The following is a 5984-nucleotide window of genomic DNA, read 5'->3' on the forward strand; positions in this document are numbered from 1 at the left end:
AGCTAAAAGATCTGGAATTGTATTGCCTTTTTTTAATTAGCCATGCAAAGGCAGTATGACCCCACACTTGAAATGTAATACCCTTTGTCATCTATCAGTTACATCTGCTGCCACTACAAGTGTGATTTTAGGAATTGGAAATCTGGTTCTGTTTTTAATGTTTTATGATAGCCCCCCTAGAGTTGTATAGATTGATGCTATAAAGTATGTTCAATAAATAACGAAAAATATTGAGAGTCTGGTACTAGAAATTGTGAATCAAGTTTCATATCTGCCAAGATGGCTACAATTTCATCAGTCTTCACAAATTTATATATAGAATAGGTTTCTACAAAAATGTCTATTCAAGTCAATATGTATGAGTGGAAAACCAAGAGAGATACATCGAAGCAGAATCTTGATGGCAGAAGAATACTCAGGATGATGTTTGTTACCTTGATCATAGTGATGCTAGAGCTTCAATGGTCTATAGGCTTGCTGTGGGTGTGCTATTACTGCAAGACTTCCGGATCAGCTTACTGAATTTTCTCAGATATTTTGCAAGAGGACTCTCCTTGAAAAGTGATTGGATTGTAAAATTGAGAAATTAAAATTTCCAGGATAGTAATATCAATCTGGAATTGAGAGGAGAGACTCATGGGACATTTCACAGGAGGATGATTATGTACTATCTGAAGCTTGAGCATTACTGCAGAGCTGGACATTATGTACAGTTTAGTGCATATCAACAAGTGATATTTTTTAAAAAGAAAAAATGACTTCCAAAACAAGGCCTAAGTACAGTGACCACTTTCTAAGAGACAACATAATTTGTTCAACTTTTGAAATTGGCCCCAATTGCCTCATATTGGCTAAAATTCTGTATGTATACAAAACCAAGTCAATAGAGGGTTTCTGTATTTTTAGATGTGCACATCTCTTTTTCCTGATAACTTTAGAGCAGAGTTGGGAAGCATTCAGTTTGGAAGGAGGAATACCCTAGAACAAACTATACAGATCTGATCAAACAGACTTAGGCCCTTGACCTCACTGTCTAAGCTACAACAAATTGGAGGCCTAGTAATGGTTTGATATCTCTCTGTCTCTGTCTCTGACTCTGTCTCCCTCTGTTTCAATTCCCTTCTCACTCCTATGAGTGGTATGTGTCTTCCTCAACCTCGGATCCTCTACCAGAGGCCTGGGAGTTTGAGGGTTCTGTACAGTATCTTAGCTGTTCTTAGCACTGTCCTCTTCTGGACAGAGAGCTCGGATGTTGTTCCTGGGATCTATGGAGCCACTCTCCAAGCTTAGGAGTTACAGCCCCAAGTGCCGCTACCACCATTGGCACCCCTTTAGCCTTCACTTTCCGCATCCTCTCTAGTTCTTTCTTCAGGTCCTGGTACTTCTACAGCTTCTCATACTTGTACTATATATAGAATATGTGTGTGTGTGTGTGTGTGTACATACACACCTTCTCAATCCCATCGATGGTATGTGTCTTCCTCAATCTCTATTCCTCTACTAGAGTCTGGTTTTTGAGAGTTCTTCACATTATCTTAACTATTCATATATCCCACTCTTATGCTTGAATATCGTTCCTGGGATCTGTTGGAGCCAGTCTCCCAGCTTCGGAGTCACAGCCCCAACTGCTCCTACCACCACTGGGACCACTTCGGCCTTCACTTTCCACATTCTGTCTAGTTTCTCCTTCAGGCCCTGCTACTACTCCAGCTTCTCATACTTGTTCTTCCCGATGATGCTGTCACTTTGCACCACTACATCGATTACTTCTGCTTTCTTCTGATCCTTGTCTACTACCACGATGTCTGGTTGATTGGCCAGTACCTGCCTGTCCGTCTGGATTTGGAAGTCCCACAGGATCTTTAGTCCTGTTATTTTCCATGACCTTCTGTGGAAACTCATGTCAGGACTTGGGAGGGTCTAGCCCGTATACTGTGCAGGTGTTCCTCTACACAATGCCAACTACTTTGTTGTGCTGTTCAGTGTATGCTATTCCTGCCAACATCTTACACCCTGCCACTATGTGTTGGACTGTCTCTGAGGCCTGTCTGAACAGTCTGCACCTTGGGTCCTGCCTAATGTGGTAAACCCTTGCCTAGTGTGGTAAAGCCTTGCTTCTATGGATCTGGTGCTTAGTGTTGGTGTGGGCAGATTCTTGTGCATGTGCAGAGTTCCCAGAAGCATCTTGGCATTTAGAGATCAATAATCATGCCAGGTCTTTTAACAAAATATACATTCTATTGAGATTACAAAGAACAAGAACATATTCCTCCAGATTCCTGGAGTTTAAAGTATTGTAAAGTACAATACAAAAATCATATTGAAAGAACCTCCACCCTACACAGGGCGAGCTTCTAGCAAGCTTCCAGCTTGCAAAACTTATATCCTGCATCTGAAAAAAAAAAGAATGCAATGTTGCAAAGCAGGTACTCAATGACCAATGTATATCTAGGCAACCGATGCTTGGTTTCCATGGCTGCCATGAGTACTGATGGTGAGCAGGAGGGGGCCCCTATCCAGGGGGTAAAATGCATACATAGTTTAGAGGCTTTGAACTTTCCTTCAAAGAAACTCAGAGCAGACCTGCCTTGAGTGTTGGGTTTATCTGTGTGCGCTTCCCACAGTCTTTCAGCTTGGCAGGATTTTCTGTCTACTAGAGTAGGACAATAGACACTAGAGACCCAAGATACCATCTCAGCGTGGTTCTTCACTCTAAGATAGGACATTGGCAACCCCAAACTCTTCAGCCTGGGACACAATATTTCTGAACTATTGACCCTGCCGGTACTTAAGAATCTTGTGACTTTATTCCTCTTAACCATAAAACCAGAAATACCAATACGTAGTGCCTATTCTTATGTTGCTATTATCAGTTCCTCAGTGCTGTCTTTTAGTGCAGCCCTTTCCAGCCACTGGTAGTATTTTCCAATGTCAGCCATCTCAGCTATCTGTGAATATAATGTCTAATATACCCGGTGATTTTAATTTCTTGATCTCCATACTATCAAGGAGTGATACCAGAACATCAAGCACCATACATGACTACTGCTTGTTCTATTGTCTACTGCTAAATCCCAGATTAATGGCTAGATTCATTTTGAAGATCTCATCTTTAAAGAGCTATGAATGCCTCAAAAACCCAGTCTGTCTCTCTAGATATAAGGCTAGACAGATGAGTCATTGTCATTAAGGCTATGCAACACTTCAGAATTAAAGACGCTTCATAGGGTGTGGGGAGATTTCTACATCAGCTGTCTGCAATTCCTTATCATATACAATTCTTTTCCCAGGATTGTGCTTCCCACCCTAATCCAGGTGAAGATCAACACCAGAATGGTCAGGTTTGCAATGTCTTTCATTAGCTGTTACATGTAAAGTTCATATTCAATAATGGCTAATGTTTCTAAGGACTGGCTTGATGCTCAATCCAGACTAGGTCCACCAAAGAACACAGTGCTGTTCCTCTATTTCTTGACCCTCCAATCCATGTTGGATTGTTTCTTCCTTGCTAGTCCCTGTGCCTTTCCTTTTCTTTCCCAGATGTTTGCCCACATGAATGCTTTCATACCTTCTTCTCTTATTTTGTTCCTTCACACCGACATAGAACCTTCCTTCCTTCCTTCCTTCCTTCCTTCCTTCCTCCCTCCCTCCCTCCCTCCCTCCCTCCCTCCCTTCCTTCCTTCCTTCCTTCCTTCCTTCCTTCCCCCTTAACTGTGCTATCATTACTGTGATCCTACAATAAGGAAACATTAATGTGTTCTTTTGTTCCTCCCCTGCACTGTTCCATAGAAACTTTGGAAGGAGGCAAGGAAGAACTGATGGTTCAGCTTCTTAGAAGCAAAGTAGCATTCACTGCATCTATAGCTTTCTGGCTGCAGGCCTATGTTGCAGTAACATGGGCAGGAGGTGAGAAAGCATGGGGATCATGTTGCATCCAGCCTGGGCAGAAACTGAAAGGGTCCCTTGTGTGAGATTAAGGGGTTACCATCTTTACAGGGAGTGGGAAAACATAGGGTGAGGGACATTAAACCTATTGTTGGATGAACTGAAAGAGAATAACAAATGGCAAATCTGACCAGTAGAGAAAATGGCAGCCTGGGAGACCATGGTGTTAACCAGCTTTTCTTGTGGAGGGAACATGTCAGGCTGTCACTACTTGGGAAAGAAGTACTGGAGAGCATCCACTTAGAATGGCTTAAGTTGGCTTACAATGGAATACAACATTTTTGAAAGATGGGTGAGGGTGCATTATCAACAGGCTGGAAGCAGGTAGAGAACAACATTATCTCTTCCTTGACATGAAGTAGGGGGTGGCCTGCAGTGGTAACAGGTTGTCATGTTCACCATTGCAATGTTTCTGCATCGTAACAGTTCGCTTGCCAAAGTGTTGATACGTGTTCCTGGCTGGGAGGGTGCTGCTGATGAACCTTGTACGGGAGACATGCTGGACTGTGCCAGGGAGTAATGTGTTTGGACTATCTCTTAAATGTCAAGGTCTTTTTACCCGTTGATCAGCAGAGCTCATTAGGAGCACCTGGGAATGTGGGGATTTACTGGATGTGAGGGGGGGTGGGCTGATGTTTGAAACGATGCTATTTAGTTTGAGTTTAGGCGCACTTTTCTCATTCTCAGCTTTTTATTTATTTGCACTCTATTCTAAATGAACCCAGAACCTAAACTGTGATTTTGAGTCTGAGTGTTTTATTTGGATTAAGGCAATCATTACACAGGTCAAGTAACAAGTGTTGATCTGCCCTCAGACAAGTTCATGTTGGTCTGTTGCCTCACCTATTGTTGACCAGGTATACTCAGCTGACGCTACCAGACTATGAAATCCAACCAAGCCAGGCTGCTTCAGGGTCGCAAAGGACTTCCAAAGTCTAAGAAGTCAATGTACTGGAGGGGTTTTGCTCAGTTTCTGAAAGGCTCAACAAGCATGCTGTAATTCAAACTCCTTGGAGGCCCTTGCAAGCCACTGCTGCTGGGAAATCACACTCCTGGCAGTGGGGGTGTGGGGAGATAGTGGTGAACAGTCTAGCTGCAGAGGGCTCAAAGAGGTTTGTCCCAGGGATGAGCAAAACAGCTGGAATGTTTTATTGGGGAATGGAACTGGACCCTGAAATCAGTGTTTCTGATCTCTGTGGTTGATCATATTATGAACACTGGATAATCAACAAGCCAAATTACAGAAAACAAATCTGGTAACATCAGACTGAAGGAATTGTATCATTGGACAAAACAAAATATCTATCTATATATCTATCTATTTATTTATTTATTTATTTATAGAATTTACTGTCCAGTTACTGTGGACTTTACAAGGACTCCCCCTTCACTATATAAATATAAATGTTGCAAATAACATGAAGTTTCTTGCCTGCATTTTTTATCTTTCCCATACTTCCTGTTTTGACGCTTGCTGTCACCTGTTACAAATACCATTATCGCTTGTTGTCAACTATAGACAATTTCTTCTGAGTCATGACCCCCCCCCAAAAAAAAACCTCCCACTAACCACTCTCTTCCTGTAGGCTCCTTAGCCTCTTTCAAATTCCTTCCCCCAACTCCCAGTGAGTCTTTTACTCTCTAAAAAACAAAACAAAACATTTTTCTCCTAGCTCTTATAATAATAATCCAGACTCAGATTATCAAATTCAAGTAAGTTTGTATGTCTATGAAAATTGTAAGAGGATGGTAGACAGAATTTTTCCCTTCCTTTGATGTAAAGGTTACATATATTTAAAAAAAAAAGTTTATTTCCCCTATTCTTCATGTGGAGATAGGTTTTCAGAATTTTATAGATATTCATGAATTGTTTCTTTCTTCCCTTCATTCTTTATTTTTGGTTTTGTCTCTCTCTGTCTGCATGTCTATATCTTTTGTAGCTCAATGAAATTGTAAGAAGCATCTCATTCAATAATTCTGCAGGAGAAACACTATCTTTCAGCCAAAATGGAGAACTAGGGCTGGATTTGATGTCATCA

This window comes from Candoia aspera, chromosome 4 (genome assembly GCF_035149785.1).
Source record: "Candoia aspera isolate rCanAsp1 chromosome 4, rCanAsp1.hap2, whole genome shotgun sequence".
Taxonomy (NCBI): Eukaryota; Metazoa; Chordata; class Lepidosauria; order Squamata; family Boidae; genus Candoia; species Candoia aspera.